This window comes from Mus musculus, chromosome 10 (genome assembly GCF_000001635.26).
Source record: "Mus musculus strain C57BL/6J chromosome 10, GRCm38.p6 C57BL/6J".
NCBI lineage: Eukaryota > Metazoa > Chordata > Mammalia > Rodentia > Muridae > Mus > Mus musculus.
The window spans coordinates 39,411,401-39,430,966 of NC_000076.6; the positions used below are offsets into that span (position 1 = coordinate 39,411,401).

The following is a 19,566-nucleotide window of genomic DNA, read 5'->3' on the forward strand; positions in this document are numbered from 1 at the left end:
TACCACAGCAGCCATAGAATTCATCCATAGTTCTTAAATTTGGTGATAGTTGTTTATTATTATTATTATTAATTATTATTATTATTACTGTTATTATTATTATTGGCGGTGGTGGTTGTTTTGGTCTTTGAGACAGGGTTTCTCTGGATCATCTTGGTTGGAATACACTCTGTTGCCACACTGGCCTTGAATTCAGGTATCTGTCTTCTTCTGCCTCCAAGTGCAGGACTAAAGGTGTGCACCACCACGCCTGGCTTAGTGCATTAATCTTAATGTACTCTAGCACAGCAGATTTTTCACGCAAATAAAGAGAAGTGTCCAAGAATAAATGGCATATACTACTTCAAAAAGTAGCTGGGTAGTCTGAATGCCTATTCAAGAGCAGAAGACAGAAGTCCACTCTAGAAAGGCGAGATGTACAGATCCGTGCCGAGCACCTCATCACTTCTTCTCTCAGAAGTCTGCTTGCCTACAGATCAGACACTTGCACCCCGTTATCTTTATAATGTTTCAATAAGACAGAAACAGATTCTTTCCCACTACCACTGATCTCCAGGCTACTCCATTGCAGCCTCAGTCATATAGACAGTCATAGACATCTTCCTCTGCTCAGCCTCTGGGACACTCCCTTTGGGCAGGCATGACTGCCGTGTGCTCCTTTGACAGCTGTGCCGTCTTTATCGCAATGCTACTTTGATACAGGCCTTCAACTTCTGTCTTAATCTGTCCCAGTCTCCTGTACCTGCCCCCATCCCTAAACAACTCCTGTTCACAGCCTCATCTAGTTATGCACTGCCAGCCGAGTCCTTCCTGTGTGTGGTATCTTGCTTCCCTCCTCCTTGTGATCATTGGTGGGTCTGCTTCTGTCCACAGCAGGTGCAGAACTCTCTCACTTCCCACCAGGAAGTTTCCCCTAGGTTTCCTCCAGGAACTCGCACTACATCTCTCCCTGCACTGCTGACTCAGCACTGCTGACTCATTGCTGGACTGAAAGGGTCTCTAGGCAGATTGCCAGTCTGTGGCCGTGCTTGGGTATCTCACAAATGTCCTTGAGCTCTGCAGGAGATGGTTCCAAGCATCCTTGTCGCTGTGGAGGTCTGTAGTTCTCTTCACTCAGCAGTTATCCTATGCTGTCTGGATCCATTGGAATCTGTACAGTTTCGAAATACTTAGAGATTTGAGAGGGAGCAGTACCAAGAGATTAGAAGAAAGACCCAGGCGGCCCTGCATGGGCAATGTCCTCTCTGTCCTCTCCTGATTCTGCCTGTGAGGAGTAAGTGACCTCCTCTTGGCTAACTAGGGAATACAGATACTTCCGTTTGTTCTCCCTTTTAGCACCCAGCCAGGCACAGGGTCCACCCCTTAACACCTGAGGAAGGAGTTGGGCAGGTACCCACGACTTGTCTGTGTCAGTATTTCACAGACACATGTAGCTGGGAGTAACCTTTGAGATTATCTCCTCTGACTACTTCATTTTGACAGCAGAAAAAGCTATGGTCAGAGTGGGCACATGACCTGTCTGACCTCAGACAGCAGTGACATCAGCAAGCCCTTAGCGTCAGCTTTCAGGCTCCTACTCTCCTCGTTTGCCATAACGCAAATGCACAGGTCACGGCTTCCCAGTCTGACGCTCTGCCCACTGATAACCGATGGCTGCTTAGAAGATTGGGTGGAGGGGCTCACTTCTGCTTTCAGTTGACAGCGACATCTTAGATAGCTTTTGGTATACTTCAGGGTTTTTTTTGTGTATGTAGTTTCTTTTAAAACTAGATTTTGCTATTAGTCCACGAGATAAGTCACGCCGGACGTGATCTTGTGTATCAGGTGAGGGGTTGTCGGCTAGTGAGGGATGCAGCTGATATTTTCTAGCCGTTTTCCTGCAGCATCTCATTCTTACAGTGAGTTCTGAAGCACACGGGTCCCTGGAGACGTCTGTGAACTGATGCATTTCCGGTCTTGAGCATTCCTGCCGCATGAAGCATTTGAAGGCTCTGAGAGTTCATACTGAAAGAACACCATCTAATGTATTTGTTTTAGGTGAATACACATGATAGGAAACTTTTCAGTGACGCAGCCATGACATTTCACCTTGCAAAGCTGAAACTGTTCCACCAAGACAGTAACTTCCTCTTCTTCCCATTTCCCAGCCCCTGACAGCAGACATTCTGTTCTCTCTTTGTATTTATTCTGATTCTAAGTACCTCATTTAAGTGTATCTAAGTGTAGTATTTACACACTTCACAGCATGGTGCCTAGGACACACAGAGAGGAAGGGAGAGCCAAAGGTATAATACATTCCTAGTAGCTTGCTTCCTCTCCAAGCAGGCCTAAGTTCCTAAAATTTCTGAAACCTCACAAAACAGTAACACCAGCTGGAGTCTAGGTGGTCAAAACATGATAATACAGTAACTTTTTAAAATATTTGAGAATCCACAGTTGTTTAACATGTTTTATATCCAGGCCTCTGAAATTCACTTGGACACAGAATTATCTTTCCCATGATACATGCAGAATATGGTATCTTGAAAAACCTCAGGAAGCTTAGTTAAAATATATATATATATATATATATATATATATATATATATATATATATATATATATATATATATATATACATACATACATACACATACATACATACACTTATTTCAGAGGTCAGAGCTGGAGGAGAAAGGCTAGGGATCTGGGTCATGATGCTCTTGGCCTGAGTATAAGATCAACATAGTCCCAGAAACTGTGATGAGAGGAGCTCAAAGACAGCACAGCTACCTGTGTCAGGAAAGACCAGGGCTCTGAGCACAGTATGGGGAAGGTGGGCCCCATGGTACTGGTTTTACCTTGCTCTCCACTGGTGACCCCTATCATCTCAGGCCAGGGGAGCGAGAGGCTGAGCCCTCCTGCCTGTGAGAACAGGGCTTGGGTAGCTTGGTGAGGAGGGGCTTTCAGCTTCAGCTCTACTGTTTGCTCATTACCCCAAAGAAGGAAGAATGTTGTCTAGCCAGGTCCCTTGCAGGGCTTGCTGTTGTAACTCCCTCCAATTGCCCTGCTGTGTAAGTCTAAATAGCTGAGGAGTAAATGGGAACACTGTCATTGGGCAGGCCAGTCCTCCCCTGCTTTGTCTTTCACAGACCTCAAGTGTGGCCATGCTTGGTCTTTAGGGTAAGCTCAAGAAGTCCCAGTCTCTGTTGACCTGGCAGCAGGGATGGAAAGACTCAGCACACAGAGTCTAGTGTTGTCAGTTCTCCACACCCTAAAGCAACAGTTGTAGGGACACCCAAGAGAAGACAGACTGCTGTCTCTGTGATAGCCTTATAAAGCTGCATTTGGTGTCGATAAGGATTCGAAAAACTATGATGAGGACCCAGCACCCCAAAGTGTCTTCAAACCAGCGTGCAGTAAGGTCAAGGGGCGCTCAGCTTCCTAACCCACTTGACCAAGAGCAGACGATGATACCTCCCATGGTGGAGAGAGGCCCTTGTAAGTTCTGAGACCCTTAGATGGCAGCTGCCACTTAGCAAAACTATCATTATTTTATGGAGCTTGCTGTTCTGTAAATAAACACTACTGTTTGTTCTCAGACTCCTTTCCTTCAAGTGAGTTCAGAGCTGGCTTACTGCTTTGGCCCCTCCCACCTAGGTTCTCCGTTTCCCAGGATCAGAGATGTACATGGAGGCACCGAGACCCAAATGTAAGGGAAATTCTATGTAGAATCCAGCAAGTTTCTTCCACAAGCCTGTTTTCTCATCTCTGCAGATCCTAAGATGTCCCTTCTAGTGTTATGGCTTTGTGACTTTTACCAAAAATTAAACACAGAATTCAGTTTCTAATTGTAAAGGTGTGCAGATTGGCTGCTATTGGCTGTTCTAGGTATTTGGATTAAATTAGTGAATAAGACCACTTAGCCTGCTTGGGGAAGAGAGGAGAGGCAGGCAGTGATCTCCAAGACATACTGAAGCAGTGTAAAAAGGGGTCTGTTTGACGTGGAAACAAAGTATTCTGGGAAGAGAAAGGGGAATGCCCCAGGCATAAGGGGAGGCTATTAATCTACCTGTGAGGCTTTTAGGAAATCTATTTATTTTAGATTCAGAGTTCTGTTGTTTGGACATAAATGGGTATCAAATGATCCCTTGGAAAGCTTTCTTCTTAAATGATCTAACTTGATAAAGGATTACCTCCAAAGTGTGTGTGTATGTGTGTGTTCTCAACATGTGCCCACACATGTAGATGAATAAACATATGCACATACATGCATGACTCCACAGCAGAAGCCACAGCTCTTGTCTCTCTTCCAAACCAGTTTGTAAAGTCCAACTAGGGTGCCGTAGTAATGCAGTCCTCCCAGCCTGCCGTTTACAGGAAGGGAACTGAACACAGAGAGATGCTAATGACTCAACAGAGCCAGTGAGTCAGAGGTGGGAACTGGGCCTGGCCTCCAGCCTTGGACTGGCAGTGGCCACCTTCCTGTGCCTTCCCAGTTCCTATTACCACAGTAAAAGCCCAGTTTTCACCTCTCTTCTTTTTTACCTGTGGTCTACTTCCACCCCCATATTTATATGGTTAGTTTTTAAAAAATGGGCAAGACACTCCAACTGTTCTGAATTATTTTATAATGATAGTGAAAAACATTATATAATCTAGAGATAGTTTCAAAACAATAAACTGAGTACTGGCTATCTCAGTGCTGTAGTAGGATACAGAATCTACATAAGCCAAGTCCTCCTTTGTCCCCTCAGTCTTCCCCACACATTCTAACCTTCACATGTGTGTCCCCAAAGCTTTCCTAACCAAGGCTCACATTCCTACCCTTTCTTCCTGATCTACATCACAAAAAGACCAAAATTAGGAAAGATCTTCCCAAAAGGTGGGCGAAGAAAGGCATGAGAATTCACCGAGGCAGCTGCATAGAGACAGCATAGGAGCGAGCATGCAGCGTTCGTTTCCTCACTGCTGCTGATGCTGCTGATGCTCTGTTCTTAGGTTCTCTCCTAAATTACCACATGGAGTGTAATCCGTACAGAAACCTGGTGTGGCGGGTGTTGGCATCTTCCGTTAACTGATGGGAAGGAACCTGACCAGTACTGTGTGATGGAGAAATGCTGAAATGGGAGCCCAGTTCTCTGGCCATCTATCTTCTTTCTGATGCTACCTCTAAATAGCACAAGCCTTCGATACTCTGCACTCCATCAGTTGCCAGATCAAAATTGTAACTATTTGTTGTTAGCACCGAAGCAGTTAGCATACATCTTGGAAGCATAGTAGGTAAGTTAAAGACAAAAACCTACAGGCAACACCTTAGGACATAGAACTTTTGTTTTGTTTGAAAATACAGTCCAAAGAGATCCTAGCAAGCTCCGTGGAGCCCTGTTCCAACAAGTCAGAGGCGATGGGCTCTTTCTGTCCTTTAATACCAACATGGTGCTTGTGGTAGGTCTGGACTGCTAAGGCAATGCCTGCAACAGAGAAAATGACAGGCAGTCCCTCGTCATAAGTATGGGAGGCTAAAGATGGTCTCTGGCAAACATATGGACTCATTTATGATGGGCTCATTGTATGCACTTGCGACTTGATAGAAATAAGATAGGAACAAGAGTTCTCAGATGAAGTGCCAGCAGGGTGCATTTGGTGGCAGCACGGTGGCTGAAAGCTGGTGTTGACTGGGCAGGGAGGTGGTGGGGAAAGAATTCCACATGGGAGAAGGAAGAAAGTCTAGAGAAGAAAATAATTAAACGAAACCCAAAGCACACAGCAAAGGAAACTCAGAGTAATGAATGAAAGCAAGTAAACAAAGAGGCGAGGCAGGGAGATGACCCAGCACAGGACTGAGTGTGAGGTCTGGCACACAGGCAAGAGGGGCATGTTGGGCAGCCATGTTCCCAGTTAAAAAAAATAGGGCAGCCTCTCTGTTCTCTTCAGGGTCGCCTCTGGTTCTCATACAGATCCCACTGGACAGTCCTGCCCTGGGGAAAAGAGAGGAGCCCTTCCAGATGCCTGAGATTGTGATTGCTGTCCCAGGAGAAAGGTCATTTGGAAGTAGGCACACTCATTTATCACCATCCATATTTGTCCCCTAATATGCCATGAAGACCAGAGGGAAGCGTGGTGAGGTCCAGTGGTGAGAGCTCACGGTGATGCCAGCCCAGGGGCTGTCACTAAACACATGTCTTAAATCAAATCTCTTTCCATTTTCCAGCATTTGCAGTGAAGACCTTAAAGACCATATACTTACATGAGAGCCTCAGCTCTTTGTGAAGACGCTATCCTGTTAAAACTGTTTCTGGTTACCGGTGCTATGTGCTTCCCAGTGGCCTATAATGGCACTGTGCGCTTGCTTCCAGGCCCTGAGGCACAGCGAGCAAGCACAAGTGATATGCTGCACTGATTAAAAAAAGCATTCTAATGAAATCATTGGGCGTGTTGTAGTCAGCTACAAGTGGGAAGTTGTTTCCTGAGGAAGTCTGATAAACTGAAAGTTAGCTGGAAGGTTCAGACAATTGTGTATGGGATTTTTCTGCCCCTCCTTATGCTGTCCTTTAAATGTTTTACTAGTTAATTGTGAGTCCCACCCAGACACATATTTTAACAGTTACAACAGCCCCCAGCTGTCTGTTATGTTAGCATGATGTAAGAGCTCAGAGCTTCTGTATATAGAATCCCAAAAAGAAGAGGAGGGGACTTTTTAATTCAGATATTGCATGTGTTTAAAAGGAAGAACACTGTGTAAAAAAGTGTTCCTAAGAAGGGAAGAGGGGGGAGGAACACACTTTTTAATCTGACTTTTTCTTTTCAGTCCCCAGCCTTTAGGACGTCTTAATACTGAGGTAGCACTCAAACATGTTTTGATTTTGCTAGAATGGTTTTTGCCATCATTTAAAAATCATGACATTTCATATTAAAATAATGTAGATTTATGTTCTTTTAAAAAGAGGGTGTTTTGCCATTTTGTAGCCAGTCTCTTGGCTGTCTCCCTGTGAGTGCTTCCTGGGTTCTGTCTCCTTCCTCTGGCCACAGGGGTTGGTTGTCATTCACAAACACACTACAATTAGTTTTGTAATGAACATGGAAGAGACAGACAGTGGCCTGGTATCAGTTGGTCCCGGCTTCCCTTGCTCAAGCTGTCACTTGTCCTGTGGCATGTGATCTTCTGAAGCTCATTTCCCGTGCCATTTCACCCTGCCGCAGTCACAGTGACACAGCCATGCCCCAGACCATAGCGGAGCTGCGGTCCTCACAGTCAGAGAGATGGTGCTCCGTCTGCTGCCACACCCAGCACCAGCCTCTTCTGCTCCTGGTGACTCCGTCCTGTTCTGCTTTGCCACCTCCTCCACTGTTGACATCAACAGTTTTTTTTTTTTATCATTATTCAAGTATTATACCCAAAACTTTTCAAATCTTTAAAAAGTAATATAGCAAATACTTTTTAAAAAACTTTAAGAAAAACCTTTAAAAAAGAAGGTTAATAAGGTAAAAAAATAATAATAATAATAACAAGACAGTCCTTTTTAAAAGGCCCCTTCATGGCTGGAGTGAAGGCTTAGCAGTTAAGGGCACTCGTTGTTCTTGCACAGGACCTAGGTTCAGTTCACAGCACCCACATGGCAGCTGGCCTCTGCCTGTTATTCCAGTTCCAAAGAACCCAGTACCCTCTCCTGGCTTCCATAGGGACCAGGTAGGCACACCGTGCCCAGACACACATGCAGGCAAAATACTCTTACACATAAGATAAATTAAAACCACCTTCCTGCTTCCTTTTCCAGGTTAACCGTGATTAACCCCTGGATACGTTTTCTTCTCTTGATCCTTTCTATGTAAATAGTTTGTTGTTGTTTAACATAGCAGGATCATGTTACGGTACAGCATCCCAGCCCTGGCTGGCATAAATGAATCTCTGCCTTATGTACCTTATGCTGTAGCAGCACTTTCGTGTTGCTATTTCTCAGCACGGCATTTTAGTAATTATACTACTTAGCATGTTGTTGCTTTTAAGGTCACTTGTCTGTTTTTCATAGGACTGTGAGCTGTTTGAAACATGTCTCGCCTGTCTCCTTCTGTCAAAGTACCTGTCAATATATGTTCACTAAGTCAACAAGAAAATGTGGTGTTTTTGCCCCTTCAGTAAGGTCATTCTAATTTAGCTGTGTATATAATATTTATGTAATAATTTAAATCCAAATTTTAATATTCTAAGCTCCATAGTCAACATATTAGTATATTTATTATAAGTTACGTTAACCTGTTTCTCGGGTCCTTTTCTAATGGTTTTGAGTTAGTTTTGCCTTCCTCCTCTTAGGAGGAGCAAGTAGCAGCCCTTAAGTATCTGTCTTCAAAAGAGAACTTTACATGTCACTTGCTCTGGTTGTAAGAAGTACTGGAATCTGGTGGCTTGGTTTTGAATATTTTAAACAAGTTTATGTTTCTGTATCTTTGCCAAAACAGATAATATTTTGTGTGTAGTTCATTCTTCATAAAAGCGTTATCTGTCTTTAAAGAGGGTGTAAGGGCGCGATGGCTGGATAGGCAGGGCTTCCCATAGAACAGCATCTTTCAGTAGGAAGTCTCTGGGGCTCATGAAGCGAGCCTTGTCACATACAATTTGAGTCTATTTCCATTTAGTGTTCCGCTGCTGTTACTAGCTCTGATTAAAGAGGAAGCCAGTGCAGTCTATCATCTGATAGCTGTGGGATGGCTTCTCGGCCCGTGCCATGCTCATGCAATGGTCCTGGGTTTATGGGCTGGGTGTTTAGAGTGTAAGCTGTTTGTCTTAGAAGTGGATGAGTTTCTTTATCCTGAGGTGAAATGAGACTTTTAAATCATCTCAAAATCTCTCATCACCAGACCCTCTGGAGACGACACCAAGGGTGAGTGTGTGGGAATATTTTAAAATTTTATTCATATATTTGGGAAAGTAGGGAAGGTGGAACTGTTACCAGGACTGGGTAGGAATCATTGATCATGTAATTCCCTACTTGGACAAATTTTGAAAACAAGTAAAGAAGCACAAATTTAATACTAAAGAAACAGGAATCTCTCTCTCTCTCTCTCTCTCTCTCTCTCTCTCTCTCTCTCTCTCTCTCTGTGTGTGTGTGTGTGTGTGTGTGTACATAAGTGAAATCTGCCCTCAGGGTTACAGGATGGTAAAAAGTTCTGTTTACTCTGGTGAAGACCTTAAGAAAGCTGCTCTTTAAAGGTGGGTGGAGAGGAAAGACTTCAGTATCAACAGACAAGAGTTGGAGACTTTGAGTCCAGATGACATGATGTAATAAGACATGTTTAAAGGACAGAAACAGAAAAGAAGCAAAGTGTCTGTGTCCAGGCAGCCGCCTGTATGTAGATATTGGACAGGCGTTTACGAGCTCCTCTGGGAATGGTTACTTTACTTTTCTATAGGATTGTGACTGGCTGGTGGGATGTAGGAGAACTGAGAAGGCAAAAGAGACTTGCCTTGCTCTTGTTTTCTGGGCTTCTGATGAGAACAGGAAGAGAGAGGGGGTGGTTTCAGTAAGAAAGGATCATAGGCAGGCTGGTGACGGGAGTCATTCTAGTTCAAAAGTCCCGCCTGAGGCTGAGAGCAGAAGTTCAGAGGTAGGGAAGTTTATAAGAACATGATTTCTGAAGCTCAGTGAACTTGAGAGCCCGGGTTCGAATGGGGTGTGGTGGGTTGCTATGGTGAAGTCCATGGGGACTGAGTTAGGGAACTCAAAGGAATAGAAAACAGGAAAGTGATACTTGTAAGTCAGACTTGCCCAAGTAACTGCTCCAGTTTGGGGAGAGAACAGAACAGCAACCTGACAGCTTGAGGTCATGTTCTGTGCTATTTATTTGCAGTTTGTTGAGTTTTCTCTCCCTAAGGAAATAACTGTGGCTCACATGTAGACAGTGCTGGGGAAGAAGGCACATGACAGCAGCATCAGAGGGAACTAGTGAGCAGTTCTGCAGCATCAAGGCCCAGAGACGTGTCCCATTGCTGAGGTAGAACCAGATCCCTGAGGCAGCCCACAGCCAGGGCTCCGTGCCAGCAGTCAGAAAATGCGGTTGTTGGGTTCACCAGCATCCTGTAAATGAACAGTACTGACACCAAAGGAGCCTGGTGGCAGAGCCCAGTCGCTTCCAGTGGAAGGTACCTCAGCACTCACGCCTCTGGGGTTATTCTATACTGTATATACAAAAGGAAAGAAAGGAAAGAAAAACAGCAGCTTGTGTTGTATACTCCCAGGAGATCCTAGGCTACAAAGTAAGAGCCTGTCTGAAAAGGAAAGGAAAAAAAAAAAGGATTTATCTCAAGTCATTAAGGCCATAACCAGTTTGATCAGATTAACCCAGCCACTCTTGCACCTCAGGTATATAGAATGGTGTGCATGTTGAGAACATGCTGTAGCTGTCCTCAGAAAGCCCCTTCCTACTGGATTGATGCCGCACCTAGAAGCTGGAGGGAATGTGTAGCCAGCGGGCGTCGGTTTCTTTCAGCCCACCACGTTGCCATCTCTGTGCAGGATTGAAAACATGATGCTTGGGCTCAGTATGGTGAAACCGGTGCTTCAGCTTGGCATGCGTAAATTTCATCACACTTTAGTAATTCAGATAAATGGCACACAGAGCGGGATGCTTGCCAGTTATTGGTCTGTGTTCGCTCTGCCCTTCTCACAGTTGGCTGATTCTTCAGGGCACATGTGCATAGATACAGAGTTTCAGAGGATGGCCTGAGGCTGGTCCAAACTACAGCCCAGCACTGTAGGAACCAGGCTAGTGCCCCAGTGAAGGACACACATTGCTGTCAGTGGAATCTGCAGAGAGACACTTAGCTTTTGTTTATCAGGCAATGCAAGCATTTTCTCTTCGATTGAAAGAGAAGAGTGATCATAAACCATGGGTTCTTAGTACAGGCCGTCTACTTTCAAACTCATCTAGCCTTCAAGAAAAGCAATGCTTCTTTGGTTAAATAAGTTGAGGTCTTTGTGTGTGGAGCTGAGAGATGGAGACCATCAATGGTGAATATACTTGGATAAATACGGAATGCAGGGGATCATCCTTGGCTTGTGATGGTCAGCCAGAGCGTTGAGAAGGCCAGGCTCAGCACAAGGGACAGTGTGTCAAGACTGGTGAAATAGCTGAGCTGTACCTAAGCAGCCCATCTGTGCTTTTAAAATGCATGTGCCTCTGTTCACTCTGTTAGGAGCGTGTCATAGGAGTAACTCACAGATGAGAGGGCTGCAGACACAGAACATACAGAACGTTTGAGAAATCAAGAAGACATTGTCTGAAGTTTGTCCTCTTTGCCAGCCATTTCTTGATGTGATTAGTGGGGACGACACTTAGAGAACAGGGCCACTGACAACCAAGAGGAAGTGTGTGGGCACTGTTTGTTTGTAATCCAAAAAGTACTGAAAAATCGAGAGAGAAAAGTGAAATGACCCAGAACCCATCCCTTGCCCTAGAAATCTGCATCTGTGTATCCAGGCTTACAGCAGTGTTTCCTCATGGGGCTAGAACTCTGTACGTTCGTTTACGACCTATTTTGAACACACTAAGAAAGCACTGTAGATTTCGGGTTGTTGATTATAGTTTTATATCACAATTTTTCATTATTTAAAGAATACTTTATTAGTTTCTGTAATCAAATCCATGGAGACAAGACCTGACATGTTTAATACAGCGCATCACCCCTTTAAAAATGAGGAAAATGAATGTCAGTGTTTCTAGATCAGTATGGCTGCTCATTTATGTGCAATGCCAGCCCAACACAATAAACTGGGATGCTTACCCCGAAGCTGACATCACAGCTAATGTGTCTAAAGCTTCAGGTGATATAGCCGTGGAGATAGTAATATAAAAAGATCATTCATGGCAATGCATCAGGAGCAGCAACAGCTTCACCATTTGAACAAAAATTACAGAAGTATCCAACATACTCCATTAAAAAAGTAAAAGACAATATCTCAGCAAACGGCATAGTTTTGTTACTGTTGTGGTACCAGGAGCCATTTTCTTAAATTGACTTCCCCATCACCTAGGTCCTTATACAAGTAAAATGTTTAAATTCAGTTGTGTAATTGTATCTCAGTAATTTATATATGGTGCTGTTCATTCACAAGATTTACTTTCTTTCTTGTTCCAGCCCTGTAGTTGGCACTGAGTTGCCATGCTGAGATCCGGTAATACAGCAACGAGCTTCTGTAGCAGTGAACGGGAGTTTTTACTGAGAAACCGTGACTTCATAGGATCTATGAAGCACCAGTTTTTTAAGTTTTAATTTTATTTCTCCTAAAGAGAGTTTTTGTGTTGTTGTTACTGCCTTCTGATGGTCAGGTTTGAGTTAAAGATAGGTTGTCCATTACAGTTACTGAATCCTTGCTGTAAGCATGACATATTCATGTTGTCACCACCTTAAATGGAGCTGGGTTTAGCATTGGCAACTTCATGTTTAAGACCATACTTTTAAAAACATAACTAAATCAAAGGCATTTGAGGAATAGCTAATATAAATATTGTAGGTAAATCCAAGTATTTATCTCCATTTCTCTTCCCACTTGGCTAGGTGGTGCTGACATATCTCTACAAATACCAGGAATCCTCTCCTCCAGCCACATGTGCAACTTTTTGAAGCTAGGCAGTTCTGTCAAGAGCAAGGTGCCAAACTCTCTTGACAACTTAAAATAATAAACACCATATGTATTATTTTTAATATAATAGGAAATTTCAGTGATGAGGAATACTCTGAAAATGATAGAATTCTTCACTGAAATTCCACCTGCTGCTTATTACGCAGTCAAATACATTATGCAATAATGTGATTGTTGTCTTTGTTCTTTGGGAAGTGTTCAAACAGTTGACGGACTGGGAGGAGATTGCTGCTGAAGCCAGTCCATAGCTCCCAGTCCATAGCTCCCAGGGGCCTGTGGAGAGGGGACTTGTTGTCTCTGACTGCAGCCTTCCAGGACAGGCACCTCCTCTGTATCTTTCTAGATTTTTCTTTTTCTCTGTCTGTCTCTCTCTCCTTCCTTCCTTCCTTCCTTCCTTCCTTCCTTCCTTCCTTCCTTCCTTCCTTCCTTCTTAAAGCTTTCACTTTGAGACAACCTGGAAAAACCTTACAGGTTCACATGGAAAAGATAGACATGCTAACACAGTGAACATAACAAAAGCTTAGACACCTGCCCGCTAATGCTGAAGCTCAAGTTCTGGAAGTCGGACATGATACAGGGGCTGAAAGAATAAATTGATATTCCTCTCCTTCCTCACCTGCTCCTTCATCAGGATCCACACCAGCTTCCCCATCCTTCTGTAAGGCAGCCTGGTCCTCACAGGCCTCAGAGAACACCCTTCCTCCATGTCCTCACCCACATACCAGTGCACAAAGACAAGCTTGGCATACATCAGATCAAACTTGTGATGTAGGCAAGCCCAGGCCTCCGCAATGCCTGTGGTGTTTCTTGGAATGCACACAGTTCTCTGTACGTTGGCCAGCTCTCCACCAGGTACCACAGAGGGAGGGTGGTAATTAATGCCAGTCTTGAACCCAGCAGGACACCAGTCCACAAACTGGATGCTGTGCACGGTTTTGATGGTGGCAATGGCAGCATTGACATCTTTGGGAACTTTGTCTTATCAGATTTATTTTAAGAGAAGCTCCTTTTTTTCAGAGAAACTATTGGGAAGTCTTTAAAGCATATACACACATACAGTATTCACACAGGTGTACATGTATACACATACATAGACACACAGAGAAACAGCCACACATGGACAGAGTTGGTTTAAAGGCTCATACCAAGTGAGTATTTTTACCTTTCCCTTAGCGGATTCTGAAAGCTTCCAGTGGAAGAGCAGAAGCAGAGCGTCCCCTCTTCACGTTCAGGGTTTCACTCTACTCTCTTCTTGTGGAGAATCTGAGGTCTCATCCGAGGAAGCGGCGGGCGCTCCCACTTGACTTTTATTATTCTCCTCCCCATTTTATGTCTTTTGAGTCTTAACTTAATTCATAAACTCTAAACCTCTTTTATGAAAGTTTACTCAACAGTTAGGTTTTATTGTCCTTTCACTCTGTTGTTGTTGCTTTGGTTCTTTGAGACAGGGTCTTACTGTGTAGCCCTCCCTAGACTGCAGGTCGCTATGTGAATCAGGCTGACTTCTAACTCGGAGATCTGCCCGCCTCTGCCATCTGCATGCTGGAATCAAAGGCATATGTCACCGAGCCTGTCTGTTTTGACCTATTTTTTAAAGTCTTTCCTCAGAATGGTGTTTGAGTGTGTTGTAGGATTCCCTCTTTGTTTTCAGCTCCATAGAGCAAGCATTGCACCTTCTCTTGCAGAACTGATACACTCATGAAAATGGCAGTGGGGCACCCACATGGGCTAGGGTGAGAAATGAGGGCTTACAAGAACTGCTACTAAGATGCCCTGCAGTCTGCTGTAGCTCCTGTCTCACTAGGACACTTTCTTGGCACTTCTGTTATGAGAGCTTAGCAGTAGGTGCTCCATACCCATCCTCATGCTTGTTCACACTTCAGGTAAGACCTCTTTCCCTTTGGGATGCTGGTATCCATGTAAGTTCTTGCGCCGACACAATGAAGGTCCAGGTGACACGAGTTTACATGTGAAGACTCTCATTGGTTCACTGATTTGTCTTAGAAATCCTGTGAGTGAATGGTTATGACTATATCCATTTTATCAAAGACAACTCAGATCTGGAGAGATGAGGCATCTCATTTAAGACTGTAACTTAATTACTCATCTAAATATGGGGTCTGTCTGAGTAGCCTGCATGTTAGCAGTTAATTACCATACTCACTCTGCATCTTTCTTCCAAGCACCTTCTGGTAGGGGCAGAATTGGAAGCCATCAGAAGTGTTTGAGGAACCCTGGGGATCCATTGTACTGGATGGATGTTTCTGTCCATGCGACACAGGCTTGACTCCACTGTCAAGGTTACAGCTCTTAACCCAGTCATTGGCTCATGCAGGGCTTTATACAGTCTTTCAAATCACTACGTTAGGTAATAGGTTATAGGTGATTGCAGATCTGTACGAGGGAAAATACTAAGTCTTAGCTTGAAAATACCAATCCAGCTTTGCAGATTACACGCAGCACATTGCGTTGGTACACTCTTGTAGGCACCTTCTGATTACAGTGAGGAATGCACAGTGAAGTAAATGTTCACTCCTCACAGAGCTGTTTTGGCAGATGGATTGTTTACAGTATCTATCTAATCTCGAGGCACTAATAGTGTGTGAGTAACCTCACTGTGTGTATGAAGGTAATTAATATTCAGTCATTTTCAGTAGGGCCTTTATCAAGGGTGTGATTCCCTCTGCAAAAACACAGCAAGTGTCCAGAATGTCTTTTATGTAAAGAACACAGTATTTTAGAGATGACAATCACATGTTACTTGGAAAACAAGTGGCACACAGCCCTCATGTATGGAGGAAGAAATCGTAGCCTAGGTTGGTTGCATGTAATTAATCCAAGATGCATGAATCCAGTAATAAGAGATTTACCCTTTAACTTCATTCTGTTCATGACCTGATCTTTGACCTTTCAGAAGCTCTGTAGCTATCTACTGCCCTGCCCTCTCCCCTATAAAAACAGAAAAAGGAACAATTCTGGCTCTTTAAAGGGAGTGAAATAATTCTGCTGTGTAAGCATATTTGAGTTTTCAGCCTATCAACTTAAATATTAGTAGCCATTTGCTCTTTCTCTGCCTCGTATTTTTCTACACAGTTCCACAAAATGCACACCAAGCAGATGGCACAGACAAGCACATGGGGTATTTACAGCCAGTACAGTAGAGAAGGCATATGTGCTAAGCTCTCCCTTACCCGTTCCCCAGGAGCCATTAGCACATTCATTTAGATGAAAGAGTCTGGGGTTTTGCCTTGGGCATTTCTGCTCTTCTCCCCTGAAGCATCAGCATCTGCTGCCCCCTCCCAGAGGCCTGGCCCCTTCCCCTCCTGCGACCCAGCCATGCCCTGTTCTCCCTAAGGCCTCTTACACACTCACCGAGACAGTGCTGATTGCAGCTGCTCTGTTTCTCACTTCAACCCATTTAGCTCCAGGCCTGTCTGGCTTCCACATGAGCGGTAGGAAGCTCTTAAGGAAACTGTTCTTGGGCAGGTTCAGTTCCGTGTGGTTCCTTTTATACATTTGAGTGCTCGCTGTCCACACACTAAGGTCCTTGAGCATGATCTCTGGACATCAAAACAAAGATTTCTTCTTTTGAATGCAGTTTCAAAGCCAGCGTTCCTGGTGAGATGGGCTACCTGGAAAGCAGCAGCCGTCAGATGCACCGAACACCAGGCTCCTTCCCGATGTCCACCAAGGGATTCATGAGCATAGTATTCCTTTTCCAAATATTCTCCCTGGACCAACGTTTATTAGTTATAGAAACAGTTTCTAACCAAAACACAGTCATTTCTACTTACTGTTGTTCTCTATCTAAAATTAAGACAGACGACAGACAGACATATACACACAGAGAAAGCTGTAGAAATGGCTCAGTCAGTAGAATGTTCAGCACGCAACCACCACGAGGCCCCATGTCGAGCCTTGCCAGCCTCCTTTGATCCGCTGTTACGTTATTTCATATCACTGGTCATGCTGTGGATTACCCTGTAAGCCCCAGTGGGCTCTTGTCTTAGTCAGAACTTGTTTTCAGTTACCAGAACAGAAGCTCCATCAAGTTACTTCAGGTAAAGAGTTTATTGTTCTTTACAGAATTATCTTGTATATATTTAGTGTATAGTATGTGTGTATATATACAATCTTTACATATAGTATAATTATAAATATATAATATATCCTGTATTATATAATATAAATGTATGTTATATATAAATATAATATAAAATTATATATTATATGTGTCTGTTTTATATATTTACATTATATAGTATATATAATTATATATTTTAATATATTTTATGTTATATATTTATTATATAAGATATAATGTAGTGTATCTCTTATATTATCCTATAATTATATCATTTCCCCTTCCCTTTTCTGCCTTCAAACACCACCTTGTACTCTTTTTTTGTTTTTTAAAGTTCATGTCCCCCTTTTTCATTAATTGTACTTACAAAATGTATATGTGTGTGCATGTGTATATATGTGTATATATGTGTGTACACACACATACATATATTATGTCCTAAACATATATAACATTACTTGGATGCATGTTTTCAGAGCTGGCCACTTAGTATCGGATAACCAACTGGTGTGCTCCTCCCGAGGGAAGGTTCTTGCTCCCATTCTAAGCATTTCTTCTGTTGCCTGTGGTTCGGTGTAGCTGTACATATGAGCATTTTGTCGTCCTTGTTCAGCTCCTGTTTAGGAATTGTTGAGACTTTATGGGTGTAGCTTCTGACATTCCTAGAAGGCACAATCTCATAGCAAACTTCCTGATTCTCTGGCTCCTGCAGTCTTCCTACCCTGATTATGTAATAATTCCAGGAGTGTTTTATAGGTGGCTCCTTTGGGACTGGATTCCACAACTCGGCATTTTGTTTGGTTGTGGTGTTCTATAATGGTCTATGTTGCAAAGAAAAGTTTCTTTGATGTGGGGTAAGGACTATATTCATCTGCAAAGTAGATGATTTCACCTTTATAGTTTATAGCTCTTAAAGGAAGAGATCTCACAGAATTTAGAAACAGAAAATATCACTGAAGAGCCTCCTGGGACCTGGGAAGTCATTAAAACAGAACCACTCTCTGTGGCTGTTTCCACAGCTTCCATAGCCTTTGGGTCTTCTTGTCTGTCTTCTCCATTCTTTGGATCTGCAAAGCAGCTGTAGCCCTGTGGGACCTGGCCCCAATGGATCCCACAGAACCCAAGGATGCATTGTCTGTCAGCTTAGCCAGTATCAGCCTTCAATTCTAGACTCCTTGTAGAGCAATCCGACTGGTTTAACTTTTTCACTGGACACCAGGCCACACCATTTCTAGGATCCTCTCCAACAGAGGACTAGGTCTTAAGTCAGTTCCTGACCTCTATCCAGTCATCTACATGCCCTGCTGCCGAACTGTAGGCAGGAAGACTCCTGGAGGGGGCAAGGACGGGACAGTCACTCAAAATGTGCAGTCTGAGAAGCCATGAACAGAAACCTTACTGTGCCTTTTGTTCTCAAGCAAATCTCTCGGTGGAACTGGATGCCATTAGAATACAGTGTACAGAAGGAAACTTCACTGGTGCTGCTCACTGTTGGCTAGGCTTACATTTGTAGATTTGAACACTGTGCTATGTGAACACCACGCCCACCAGCAAATCAGCTGTTATGTACTACGTTATGCTTAAAGCCTTTGCTTCTGAATATCAGTTTGATGACTTAGATAAAATTAGATATTCCCTGTCATTCTAGCAACTTAGCAAGTCTAAAGAAATCCTCTAGTGGAACCACACATCATAAAAAGTATCCCTCTGTTGTTGTATGTCTAAAACTGAGCCCCTAGAGTTAACAGCTGCTGACTATTTACTCGAAGGTTCAGTGGGTACAGAAGGCATGGCTAGCTGGTTTTGCCACACACATCAGTTACTGCTGGACACAACTTGCTCCCAGTGCCAGACAACTCCTGTTGTTCTTTGGGGAAACCACTTTTCCTTATGCGGGAGCAGTAACTTGTCAGTATATCATGCGGTGATACAGTGAGTAGAAAGCAGTGGGTGCCTTGTGGAGACATTTTTAAAACAAGTAAACAACAGCGCACAGAAGAAGGACCCTAGTTCCCGACTGAGGTCTGCTGGGACTGATACTCAGCACAGTGGGAGTGTACATGAGCTTAAGCATAGAATATTTTGATTCAAACGTCACCTCCTGAGGTACTGAGTAGGCCTGGCAGAGTCCGTGCTTGCTGGGTAGGCTTGAGTTGGGGAAAGGGATATGCAGGCATGCGTGATGTGGGTTGGGCGTCTGTACGCTTGGACTGTTGGAAGACACACTGTGCACTACTGGGTTTACTGTATCCCGAGTTCTCAACTTGGTGGGAACCATAAGCATGCATGGGATGCTCGTTTCAAGAAGTTAGAATTAAGGGCTTTGGGTGTCTTGGGATGGAAGAGAGTTACACAAAAATGTCAGACTTACAGGTCGTGTGGGAGGCGGCTATGGGAAGTGATTCTGCCGATCAGTGCTGTGGAAATAATATACCAGCCTGACATCAAAAGGAGTCACAAACCATGACAGATTGCCTCTGTAATCTGATTCCCCTGATGGCCTTGGGTACTTGCCGTGGAGGCCTGTGTGAATCAGAGGTTTTTGCAAACCTGTCTTCACATTCTAGTGACAGCCAAAGGCCCTCATTAGATCCTTTGCAAGGAGACCTGCCCTTTGCTTCTGTCTTCTTGCTTCGTATTTATGTTCTCTTATCATCTTACCTGTAATATAAATCCTTGGACCTTAATGTTCAATCATTTACCGCAGGTATCTTTTATGTTATACATGAGACAGGACTCAGGTTACAATGCAGTTTGCTAAAACAGTATTGCTCTCTTTGAGCTAGTAGTAGTAGCTGCCCGGAAGAGCTACTACCTTCAATGAAAGAATTATTTCTTTATAAGGCAATAAAATTAGTCATTATT

General features: G+C 43.6%; 1 protein-coding gene across 7 annotated transcripts in view; it reads left to right on the forward strand.

Moving 5' to 3' along the window:
* Positions 1 to 19,566, forward strand: part of Fyn (Fyn proto-oncogene) — a 195,639-nt gene that overhangs the window by 41,658 nt on the left and 134,415 nt on the right. For 2 of the 7 annotated variants that reach the window (XM_030244881.1, XM_006512539.4), the window contains exon 1: positions 5,701 to 8,858. The exons of the other annotated variants lie outside the window; for them this stretch is intronic. The gene's annotated coding sequence lies outside the window, so the exon portion shown is untranslated. Of the gene's footprint in view, positions 1 to 5,700; positions 8,859 to 19,566 lie in introns of those variants that run through there. 7 annotated transcript variants of the gene reach the window in all.